This window comes from Aethalodelphis obliquidens, unplaced genomic scaffold, assembly GCF_003676395.1.
Source record: "Aethalodelphis obliquidens isolate GAN/ISIS:26980383/991018 unplaced genomic scaffold, ASM367639v1 scaffold8, whole genome shotgun sequence".
Taxonomy (NCBI): Eukaryota; Metazoa; Chordata; class Mammalia; order Artiodactyla; family Delphinidae; genus Aethalodelphis; species Aethalodelphis obliquidens.
Window position 1 is genome coordinate 43,669,343 of NW_020837952.1, and position 13,476 is coordinate 43,682,818.

Consider the following 13,476-nt stretch of genomic DNA (forward strand, 5'->3'; position numbering starts at 1 on the left):
ATGAGACTACATCAAACTAAAAAGCTTTTACAAAGTGAAGGGAACTATCAACAAAATGAAAAGGCCACCTACTGAACAAGAGAAGGTACCTGTAAATGATATATCCAACAAAGGGTTAAAACAGAAAACAAAGAACTCATACAACTCAACATCAAAAAACAAAAACCAATTAAAAACCGGTCAGAAGAGCTGAATAGATATTCTCCCAAAGAAGGCAGACAGATGGCCAGAAGGCACCTGAAAAGATGCTCAGGATCACTAATTATGAGGGAAGTGCAAATCAAAACCACAATGAGATATCACCTAATACCTGTAAGAATGGCTATTATCAGAAAGACCACAAATAACAAGTATTAGAAAGGATGTGTAGAAAAGGGAACCCCCATGCACTGCTGGTGGGAATGTAAATGGGTGCAGCTGCAATGGAAAACAGTAGGGAGGCTCCTCAAAAAAATTAAAAACAGAACTACCATACAATCCAGCAATTCCACTCCTGGGTATTTACCCAAAGAAAACTGAAACACTAATTATAAAAGATACATGCACCCCTATGTTCATTGCAGCGTTATTTACAATAGCCAAGATATGGAAGCAACCTACCTGCTCATCAATGGAAAATTACTCAGCCGTAAGACAGATACTAAGAATAAACAGGTGGTTGCCAGAGGGGAGAGGGGTAAGGAAGAAGAAAAATAGGTGAGGGAGATTAAGCGGTACAAACTTCCATTTGCAAAATAAATGAGTCATGGGTATGAAATATACAGTGTGGGGAATATAGTCAATAATTATGTAATATTGCATGGGGACAGATGGTTAACTAGACTTATTGTGGTGATCATTTTGAAATATATAAAAATATTGAATCATTATGTTGTGTAACAGGAACTAACATAGTGCTGTAGGTCAATTATACTTCAAAAACAAACAAACTCACAGAAAAGAGACCAGATTTGTGGTTACCAGAGGGTGGAGGGAGGGGGAATTGGATGAACGCAGTCAAAAGGTACAAACCTCCATTTATAAGATAAATAACACTATGAATGCAATTTACAACATGATAAATATAATTAACACTGTTGTATGTTATATATGAAAGGTGATAAGAGAGTAAATCCTAAGAGTTCTCATCACAAAGAAAAAATATTTTTTTCATTTCTTTCATTTTATATGCATATAATTTAATGGATGTCCACTATTACCACTATTGTGGTAACCATTTCATGATGTATGTAAGTCAAGTTATTATTCTATACACCTTAAACTTATACAGTGCTTATACAGCACAATTATATCTCAATAAAACTGGAATAAAAATAATAATGATAAAATATGCTGATAATATGTACCCTTGATATGACAATAAAAATGCCACTTTACCTTTGTGGTCTTCTTGCCAAAAACCCATAACCTATTCAAATTAAGAGAAAAAGATTATACAAATCCTGTTTGAGAGACACTGAACAAAATATCTGACCAATACTACTCAAAACTCTCAAGGTCATCAAACACAAGGAAAGTCTGAGAAACTGTCACAGCTAGGAGGAGCCTAAAAAGAAATGATGACTATATATAATGTGGTATTCACAATCGGTTCCTGGAACAGAAAAAGGACATTAGGTAAAAAGCTAAGGAAATTTGAATAAAATATGTGCTATAGTAAATAATAATTTATAAATATTGATTCACTAATTGCAATAAATGTACCATACTAATGTAAGATGTTAATAATACAGGAGATGGAATATGGGATGTATGAAAACTCTCTGTACTATCTTTACAACTTTTCTACAAATCTAAAAGTATTCTAAAATAAAAATCTTATTTAAAAATCATTGAGCTGCATACGGAAGGTTTACCTCAATAAAAAGTTACTGCAATAAAAGTGCTGATTGTGTTTCTATATACTAGCAACAAACAATCGGAAATTGAAAATTTTCAAGTACTGTTTACATTAGTATAACAAGTTTGAAATTTTTAGGGATAAATCTGACAAAGGGTGTATAAGACATACTGAAAACTACAAAATATTGCTGAGAGAAATTAAACAAGACAAAATAAAATGGAGAAATAAAACATGTAATAGACAGAAGACAGTATTGTTAAGATGTCAATTCTCCCCAAACAGATTTATAGTTCCCAAGCAAATATCTAGCAGGCTTTTTGGTAGGAACGACAGGCTGATTCTAAAATTTATATGAAGATGCAAAAGACCTGGAATGTCAAAATAACTCTGACAAAGATTAATCGAGTTGGAGGCCTGTACCACCAATTTCAAGACTTACTTAAAAGCTACAGTAATCAACAGTCTGATATTGGTGTAAAGATAGGCAAATAATCAATGGAACAAAAGAGAGTCCTGAAATAGACCCAAGTTTATAGTTAGCTGATTTTCAACAAGGTGCAAAATCAATTCAATGAGAAAAAGATGATATTTTCAATAAATTGTGTTACAGCAATTGTATAGCCATATGCAAAGAGAAAAAAAAAAGAACCTTGACACTTACCTCACATCACAAATAACAAATTAACTCTAAATGGATCACAGACTAAAACCTAAGAACAGAAACTACAAAACTTCAGTAAGAAAATACAGGAGAAAATCTTGGTGACTTTGAGCTTGGCAAAGATTTCTATAACACAACAAAAAATTCACAAATCAAAACAGAAAAAAATCAATGTTATACTTTATCAAAATTAAAAACTCTGTGCATCAAAAGACACTGTTTCTGGGACTTCTCTGGTGGTCCAGTGGTTAACAATCTGCCTTCCAGTGCAGGGGACACAGATTCAATCCCTGGTAGGGGAAGTAATATCCCACATGCCATGGGGCAACTAAGCCTGCGCGCCACAACCACAGAGCCTGCACACCATGACTACTGAGCCCATGAACCACAACTAGAGAGAGGCCCGTGCGCTGCAATGAAGAGCCCACATGCCACAACAAAATCTCCTGCATGCTTCAACTAAGACCCGTCGCAGAAATAAATAAATAAATAAATATTAAAAAAAATTTTAAAGGACACTTTCTAAAGAACAAGCCACAGACTGGCAGAAAATATTTACAAAACATATGTCTGGAAAAGGACTTGTATCTACAATATATAAAGAACCCTTACAACTCAAAAATAAGACATCCCATTAATAAAATACGCAAAAAATTTAAACAGACCCTCAAACCAAAGAGGGCATACGGGTGGTGGATAAGCACACTGAAAGATTCACAACATCACCAGTCAATAGGAAACTGCAAATTAAAAACCACAGTCAGCGGCTTCCCTGGTGGCGCAGTGGTTGGGGGTCCGCCTGCCGATGCAGGGGGCATGGGTTCGTGCCCCAGTCTGGGAGGGTCCCGTGTGCCGCGGAGCAGCTGGGCCCGTGAGCCATGGCCGCTGAGCCTGTGCGTCCGGAGCCTGTGCATCCGGAGCCTGTGCTCTGCAACGGGAGAGGCCGCAGCAGCGGGAGGCCCGCATACCGCAAAAAGAAAAATAAAAAAACACAGTCAGATGCCACTACTTACCCACTAAAACAGGTAAAATTAAAAAGACTGACTATACTGAGCGTTGGTGAAGATACGGAGCAAGTGGAACTCTCATATGCTTGCTGGTGAGAATATGAAACATACACCCCAGAACCACTTTGGAAAGCTGTAAAGCAGCTTCTTAAAAAAGTTATATATGTTGCAGAGAATTCCCTGGAAGTCCAGTGGTTAGGACTCCATGCTCTCACTGCTGAGGGCTGGGTTTCAATCCCTGGTCTGGGAACTAAGATCCCACAAGCCACGAGGTGTGGCCAAAAAAATTTTTTTAATTTATACATGTCAGGAATTCTCTGGCAGTCCAGTGGACTTGGCACTTTCACTGCCAGGGCACTAAGGGAACTAAGATCCTGCAAGGGTCAGGGAACTAAGATCCTGCAAGCTGAGTGGTGCAGCCAAAAAAAAAAAAAATAGAAAAAAAGTTATATATGCACCCACATATAACTCAACCATTCTACTCCTACATATTTATTGAAGAGAAATGAAAAGCATGTGTCCTCACAAAGACTTATACATGAATGTTCATAGCAGCTTTATTTGTAACAGCCCCAAACTAGAAACAACCCAAATGACCATCAACAGTTAAATGGCTAAAGAAGTTGTGGAACATACACAATGGAATATACTTAGCAATAAGAGAGAATGCATAGCACTCCCTCGTGTGAAAGCACTGGAATCATAACTGACTGCTGAACAATCATCGACAGGAAGACACTGGAACTCACCAAAAAAGATACCCCACATTCAAAAACAAAGGAGAAGCCACAATGACACGGTAGGAGGGGCACAATCACAATAAAATCAAATCCCATAATTGCTGAGTGGGTGACTCACAAACTGGAGAACACTTATGCCACAGAAGTCCACCCACTGGACTGAAGGTTCTGAGCCCCATGTCAGACTTCCCAACCTGGGGGTCCACCAACAGGGGCAGGAATACCTAGAGGTCAGACTTTGAAGGCTAGCAGGATTTGATTGCAGGACTTTGACAGGACTGGGGGAAACAGAGACTCCAAAGAGCCAGGAAGGCTCCAGTGCTGGGTCACCTCACGCCAACCAACCAACAGGGAGGGAACCAACCCCACCCATCAGCAGACAACCGGATTAAAGTTTTACTGAGCTCTGCCCACCAGAGCAACACCCAGCTCTGCCCACCACGGGTCCCTCCCATCAGGAAGCTTGCACAAGTCACTTAGGTAGCCTCATCCACCAGAGGGCAGACAGCAGAAGCAAGAACTACAATTCTGCAGCCTGTGGAAGTAAAACCACATTCACAGAAAGATAGAAAATGAAAAGGGAGAGAACTTGGTACCAGATGAAGGAACAAGATAAAACCCCAGAAAAACAACTAAATGAAGTGGAGATAGGCAAACTTCCAGAAAAACATTTCAGAATAACGAGAGTGAAGACCATCCAGGACCTCAGAAAAAGAATGGAGGCAAAGATCAAGAAAATGCAAGAAATGTTTAACAAAGACCTAGGAAAATTAAAGAACAGAGATGAACAACACAATAACTGAAATGAAAACTACACTAGAAGGAATCAATAGCAGAATAACTGAGGCAGAAGAACGGATAAGTGACCTGGAAGACAGAATGGTAGAATTCACAGCTGCAGAACACAATAAAGAAAAAAGAATGAAAAGAAATGAAGACAGCCTAAGAGACCTCTGGGACAGCATTAAACGCAACAACATTCACATTAAAGGGGTCCCAAAAGGAGAAGAGAGAGAGAAAGGACAGAGAAAATATCTGAAGAGATTATAGTCAAAAACTTCCCTAACATGGGAAAGGAAATAGCCACCCAAGTCCAGGAAGTGCAGAGTCCCAGGCAGGATAAACCCAGGGAGAAACATGCTAAGACACATAGTAATCAAACTGACAAAAATAGAAGACAAAGAAAAATTACTGAAAGCAACAAGGGAAAAATGAAAAATAACACACAAAGGAATTCCCATAAGGTTAACAGCTGATTTCTCAGCAGAAACTCTACAAGCCAGAAGGGAGGCAAGATATATTTAAAGTGATAAAAGGGAAGAATCTAAAATCAAGGTTACTCTATCCAGCAAGGATCTCATTCAGATTCGATGGAGAAATCAAAAGCGTTACAGACAAGCAAAAACTAAGAGAATTCAGCACCACCAAACCAGCTCTACAACAAATGCTAAAGGAACTTCTCTAAGTGGGAAACATAAGAGAAGAAAAGGACCTAGAAAAACAAACCCATAACAATTAAGAAAATGGTAATAGGAACATACATATCGATAATTACCTTAAACGTGAATGGATTAAATGCTCCAACCAAAAGACACAGGCTCGCTGAATGGATACAAAAACAAGACCCACGTATATAATGTCTACAAGAGACCCACTTCAGACCTAGGGACACATACATACTGAAAGTGAGGCAATGGAAAAAGATATTCCATGCAATTGGAAATCAAAAGAAAGCTGGAGTAGCAATATTCATATTAGATAAAATAGACTTTAAAATAAAGAGTGTTACAAGAGACAAGGAGGACACTACATAATGATCAAGGGATCAATCCAAGAAGAAGATATAACAATTATAAATATATATGCACCCAACATAGGAGCACCTAAAAACATAAGGCAACTGCTAATAATTATAAAAGAGGGAATCGACAGTAACACAATAATACTGGGGGACTTTAACACCTCACTTATACCAATGGACAGATCATCCAAAATGAAAATTAATAAGGAAACACAAGCTTTCAATGACACAATACACCAGATAGATTTAATTGATTGATATTTATAAGACATTCCATCCCAAAACAGATTACACATTCTTCTCAAGTGCACACAGAACATGCCCCAGGACAGATCACATCTTGGGTCACATATCAAGCCTTGGTAAATTTAAGAAAATTGAAATCATATCAAGCATCTTTTCCATCACAATGCTATGAGATTAGAAATGAATTACAGGGAAAAAAACGTAAAAAACACACACACATGGAGGCTAAAGAATACGTTACTAAAAAACCAAGAGATCACTGAAAAAATCAAAGAGGAAATCAAAAAATACCGAGAGACAAATTACAGTGAAAACACGACAATCCAAAACCTATGTGATGCAGTGAAAGCAGTTCTAAGAGGGAAGTTTATAGCTATACAAGCCTACCTCAAGAAACAAGAAAAATCTCAAATAAACAATCTAACCTTATCCCTACAGGAACTAGAGAAAGAAGAACAAACAAAACCCAAAGTTAGTAAAAGGAAAGAAATCATAAAGATCGGAGCAGAAACAAATGAAATAGAAACAAAGAAAACAGTAGCAAAGATCAATAAAACTAAAACCTGGTTCTTTGAGAAGATAAACAAAATTGATAAGCCATTAGCCAGACTCATCAAGAAAAAGAGGGAGAGGACTTAAATCAATAAAATTAGAAATGAAAAAGGAGAAGTTACAACAGACACTGCAGAAATACAAAGCATCCTAAGAGACTACTACAAGCAACTCTATGCCAATAAAATGGACAACCTGGAAGAAATGGACAAATTCTTAGAAAGGTATAACCTTCCAAGACTGAACCTGGAAGAAATAGAAAATATGAACAGACCAATCACAAGTAATGAATTTGGAACTGTGATTAAAAATCTTCCAACAAACAAACGTCAGGACCAGATGGCTTCACAGGTGAATTCTAACAAACATTTAGAGAAGAGTTAACACCCATCCCTCTCAAACTCTTCCAAAAAAATTGCAGAGTAAGGAACACTCCGAAACTCATTCTATGAGGCCACCATCACCCTGAAACCAAAACCAGACAAAGATATTACCAAAAGAGAAAATTACAGACCAATATCACTGATGAATATAGATGTAAAAATCATCAACAAAATACTAGCAAACAGAATCCAACAACACATTAAAAGGAACATACACCGACCGGGCTTCCCTGGTGGCGCAAGGGTTGAAAGTTTGCCTGCCGATGCAGGGGAGGCGGGCTCGTGCCCCGGTCCAGGAAGATCCCACATGCCACAGAGCGGTTGGGCCCGTGAGCCATGGCCGCTGAACCTGCGCGTCTGGAGGCTGTGCTCCGCAACGGGAGAGGCCACAACAGTGAGAGGCCCGCGTAACACACACACACACACAAAAAGGAAGATACACCATGATCAAGTGAGATTTATCCCAGCGATGCAAGGATTCTTCAATATACGCAAATCAATCAATGTGATACACCATATTAACAAATTGAAGAAGAAAAACCATATGATCATCTCAATAGACGCTGAAAAAGCTTTTGACAAAATTCAACACCCATTTATGATAAAAACTCTCCAGAAAGTGGGCATAGAGGGAAACTACCTCAACATAATAAAGGCCGTATACAATAAACCCACAGCCAACATCATTCTCAATGGTGAAAAACTGAAAACATTTCCTCTAAGATCAAGAACAAGACAAGGATGTCCACTCTCACCACTATTATTCAACATAGTTTTGGAAGTCCTAGCCACGGCAATCAGAGAAGAAAAAGAAACAAAAGAAATACAAATTGGAAAAGAAGAAGTAAAACTGTCACTGTTTGCAGATGACATAATACTATACATAGAGAATCCTAAAGATGCCACCAGAAAACTACTAGAGCTAATCAATGAATTTGGTAAAGTAGCAGGATACAAAATTAATGCACAGAAATCTCTTGCATTCCTATACACTAATGATGAAAAATCTGAAAGAGAAATTAAGGAAACACTCCCATTTACCATTGCAACAAAAAGAATAAAATACCTAGGAATAAACCTTCGTAGGGAGACAAAAGACCTGTATGCAGACAACTATAAGACACTGATGAAAGAAATTAAAGATGATACCACCAGATGGAGAGATATACCATGTTCTTGGATTGGAAGAATCAATATTGTGAAAATGACTATACTACCCAAAGCAATGTATAGATTCAATGCAAGCCCTAAGAAACTACCAATGACATTTTTCACAGAACTAGAACAAAAAAGTCACAATTTCTATGGAAACACAAAAGACCCTGAATAGCCAAAGCAATCTTGAGAAAGTAAAATGGAGCTCGAGGAGTCAGGCTCCTGGACTTCAGACTATACTACAAGCTACAGTAATCAAGACAGTATGGTACTGGCACAAAAACAGAAATATAGAACAATGGAACAGGACAGAAAGAGATAAACCCACGCACCTACGGTCAACTAATCTATGACAAAGGAGGCAAGGGTATAAAATGGAGAAAAGACAGCCTCTTCAATAAGTGGTGCTGGGAAAACTGGACAGCTACATGTAAAAGAATGAAATTAGAACACTCCCTAACACCATACTCAAAAATAAACTCAAAATGGATTAGAGACCTAAATGTAAGACCGGACACTATAAAACTCTTAGTGGAAAACATAGGAAGAACACTCTTTGACATAAAACACAGCAAGATTTGTTTTTATCTACCTCCTAGAGTAATGGAAATAAAAACAAAAATAAACAAATGGGTCCTAATGAAACTTAAAAGCTTTTGCAAAGCAAAGGAAACTACAAACAAGACAAAAGACAACCCTCAGAATGGGAGAAAATATTTGCTAACGAGGCAACTGACAAAGGATTAATCTCCAAAATATATAAAGAGCTCATGCAACTCAATATTAAAAAAACAAACAACCCAATCCAAAAATGGGCAGAAGACCTAAATAGACATTTCTCCAAAGAAGATATACAGATTGCCAACAAACACATGAAAGGATGCTCAACATCACTAATCATTAGAGAAATGCAAATCAAAACTACAATGAGGTATCACCTCACACCAGTTAGAATGGGCATCATCAGAAAATCTACAAACAATAAATGCTGGAGAGGGTGTGGAGAAAAGGGTATCCTCTTGCACTGTTGGTGGGAATGTAAATTGATATAGCCACTATGGAGAACAGTATGGAGGTTCCTTAGAAAACTAAAAATAGAACTACCATACCACCCAGCAATCCCACTACTGGGCTTATACCCTGAGAAAACCATAATTTAAAAGAGTCATGTACCACAATGTTCATTGCAGCTCTATTTACAATAGCCAGGTCATGGAAGCAACCTAAATGCCCAATGACAGGCAAATGGATAAAGAAGATATGGTACATATGGAATATGTAATGGAATATTACTCAGCCATAAAAAGGAATGAAATTGGGTCATTTGTAGAGAAGTGGATGGATTCAGAGACTGTCATACAATGTGAAGTAAGTCAGAAAGGGGAAAACAAATATCGTATATTAACGCATATATGTGGAATCTAGAAAAATGGTACAGATGAACCGGTTTGCAGGGCAGAAATTGAGACACAGATGTAGAGAACAAACGTATGGACACCAAGGGGGGAAAGAGGTGGGGTGGCGGGTGGGGGGGTTGAGATGAATTGGGAGATTGGGATTGACATGTATACACTGATGTGTGTAAAATAGATAACTAATAAGAACCTGATGTACAAAAAATAAATAAAATTAAATTTAAAAATTAAAAAAAAGAATGTCTATATGTGTAAAACAGTCATTCTGCTGTACAGCAGAGATTGGAACAACCCTGTAAATCAACTACACTTCAATAAATAAAGGTAATAATAAAATATGGAAAGAGAATGCAGTGCCAAAACTGGCCTGAACGCTTACTAAAAGTAATCAGACAGAAAGTCTGAGTGTGGGGCAGAGAATACTCCTCTATATTAAAAGACACTAAAAAGACCTAACAACCAAACATGTGAACCTTGCCTCCTGAACTGAAATAAAAATGCTGTAAAGACATTCTTGAGACCAGTAGGGATGACACGACTGACTGTTTATTTCCTTGGATTTGATGTGGTGCTCTAATGGTGTAGAGTGGGGTCTCTCAGCCTCAACACTTAGGAGACACAAAATTAATTCTCTCTTCTGGGACTTTAGCAGCATTTCTGGCCCCTGCCCACTAGGTGTCAGGAGCACCACACCCGTTCAGGAGCAATAACCTGAAAAGTCAGTGCTGGTTTAGAATTAGGAATGAAGGTTGCATCACATCATGAATTTACTAAAGAAACACCTTAAAATGGTTAAATGGTGAATTTTATGTTACGTGAATTTTTTTTCAATAAAAAATGTAATAATAGAAAAAAAAGAGAGCGCATAGGGCTTCCCTGGTGGCGCAGTGGTTAAGAATCCGTCTGCCAATGCAGGGGAAACGGGTTCGAGCCCTGGTCCGGGAAGATCCCACATGCCAGGGAGCAACTAAGCCCGTGCGCCACAACTACTGAGCTTGCCCTCTAGAGCCCCCGAGCCACAACTACTGAGCCTGCATGCCACAACTACTGAAGCCTGAGCGCCTAGAGCTGTGCTTGGCAACAAGAGAAGCCACCGCAAAAAGAAGCCAGGGCACCACAACGAAGAGTAGCCCCCACTCGCCGCAACTAGAGAAAGCCCGTGTGCAGCAATGAAGACCCAACACAGCCAAAAATTAATTAATTAATTAATTTAAAAAATATTATACTTAACATTAAGTACACAAAATAAACTCTTTAAGTCCTTCAGTGAATTGATCAAAACATCCTCATTATCAAAAGAGCCTTCATACTTCATTAATTAAATTAGACTATGATGCCTAACCCATTAAAGAGTAGATAATGCTAATTACTATTTTCAAATAGCTGACTATAAGTTTTAAAACTCACTCATGCAACATCAGAAAGAACTGGTTATAGCTTTAAGTGCATTGCCAAACCTTATATACTAGAAGACATTCTAAGAGAATTGCATGAGCCTGTAGCTACATGGTAAAAAAGAAAAAAAAGAAAAAAAAAACAAACAAACATGAAGTCGGTGCCTGACAAAAAGAAGAAGAATCAGAAAATATTCTCAAAGTATCTTTATGTGGGGCATAGTAAGTGCTTGCATCTACAGAAAAAAAAAATGGGGAATAGAAGAATTACCTGAGGGCAGGAAATTCAGACAAAAGGTCCCTACCCGTGGTGAAAGCAAGTAGTCAGTTGCCAGGGTTTCTTAGACTCCTCTGGTACTCATTTGGGTGATTATGAAATTCACAGCACACCAATCTCCACCACAGCCAGCAGGGATCGCTGCAGGGAATGGGTACACAGGGGACACAGAAGGGAGCAAGTTTAAGGGAAGGAAGAGGAAAGGAATGATATGATAAAAATATTTAGCTCTGATGCACTTTAAAGAAAATACAGTTGTATTTCACACTGGATTAACTAAAGGCAAATGCTGCTTAAATTCTAAGATAAATTAATCATTTATGATTTTCTTCATTCTCTCTACCACTGGTAGCACTACTACTCTATTAAATCAGTATTTTAAAATTTTTATATTAAAAATAATATTTAACAAAAATGAGATAGCTATATTGTACAAAAGTTACACAAAGACTGAACTGTACAATTCAACATTAAATGAAACCAATTAGCACAAGCACTCTAAAAGACAAGCAACCTATAAATACAAATTGTCAAAATTTTAACTGCCGTAAGGCCCAGTTAAAACTATAATCCTCATTTCATTTCATAGAGAATACTAAAGAGTAAAGTTACCTATGAAAAATAACCCACAAAACCAAGAGATCCAGCAATAAACTACATCTATATACTCAAAAGTAAATTGGAGAACTAAAGTATTAAAAAAAAGTTTTAATTTAAACTTTTTGGATATAAATCAACTTTTCATGTTTCTGAACAACTACTATGTACCACAGTACTGTGGCAGATGCTAAAGATACAATGGTGAATAACATAAGCATAGTTACTGCACTCAGAATTCAAAGCCTATCAGGGTTATTCTACCCTTAAAGAGATGAGTCTATGGAACTAATAAACATGAAGCTTTTGTTTTAATAAATAGACAACAGTAGAGGAAAACAACACGATGCTATGATAGCAGTGGCAAAAAGGAGCCAGAGATTCCTCTCTTAACGGTATTTTTGGGTAGAAAAAGAGTACATTATACATATAGCTAAAATGAAGTCTTAAAGGATAGACTAATATAGAGATTCAAAATTTACACACAACATTCTCTTTGGCTGGGAGAAGTCTCGAAATAAGTCAGTGAATTATGAGACAGATCAATAGTAAGTCTAATGCCTGAAAAAAAAACCCAAACAAACAATAAATTACCATATCCTGAGTCAAATTTGCTCAGCTCTTAATTTTGTTTTAATAACTTGGTCTTGATATGATAACTACTTATATTTCACTTGTGGAAACAGTCATAAAGCCTTTCACTTGTAACTTATGTTCAATGTGAGCTAATACCAACTTGTAAATACCAATATTTAATAAATATTAAATTACTCATCCTAAGTAACATAATATGCAGACTTTAAAACATATAAACTGATAAGAGATCAACTTACTAAGGAAACGTTTAGACTGGAAACTGCAGTATTAAGGCAAAGTGCAATATTGCAAAAAAGTGATATTGCAAAAAAATTATGCAAGTAAAAAGAAATAAATGGAGAAATTGTCCTTCCCCAACTTTAAAGAATTGCTGAGTCAAAAGACTATGTTTCCCAAGCTTCAAAGGGCTGCAAAGTCAAAGTATTCCCAAGTAATAAAAGAATCTCCTAAGGGATATTGCAGGAGGATGATAAAACACCATAAAAGAGTAATAAGGGAAATGCCAAAAACTAAAAGAAAAGCAAACTGTTAGGTGGGAACAACAGCCTGAACAGGTAGTATAGAATAATCAAATTATAAGGGTGCTGGATCAGTGACTTAACCACTCAACACTACCTGTTAAACCTTGGGAAAGTCAAAAACCTCAATGTTTTAATAACCTCCTTCTAGGAGACAGGAACAAATACCTTCTGATAGGATTATAATATTACAACATCCAATGGACCAAGCATCCAATCTCCATTTCACCTGAAGTTTTCAAATCAATCTCCTAAAAGTAACTTTTCCAAGAACCAATATCTTGGTTATA

At 37.3% G+C, this 13,476-nt stretch overlaps 1 protein-coding gene across 8 annotated transcripts in view; it reads right to left on the reverse strand.

Moving 5' to 3' along the window:
- Positions 1–13,476, reverse strand: part of BLTP3B (bridge-like lipid transfer protein family member 3B) — a 103,925-nt gene that overhangs the window by 82,819 nt on the left and 7,630 nt on the right. For 2 of the 8 annotated variants that reach the window (XM_027107307.1, XM_027107304.1), the window contains exon 2: positions 11,469–11,615. The exons of the other annotated variants lie outside the window; for them this stretch is intronic. The gene's annotated coding sequence lies outside the window, so the exon portion shown is untranslated. The remainder of the gene's footprint in view (positions 1–11,468; positions 11,616–13,476) is intronic. 8 annotated transcript variants of the gene reach the window in all.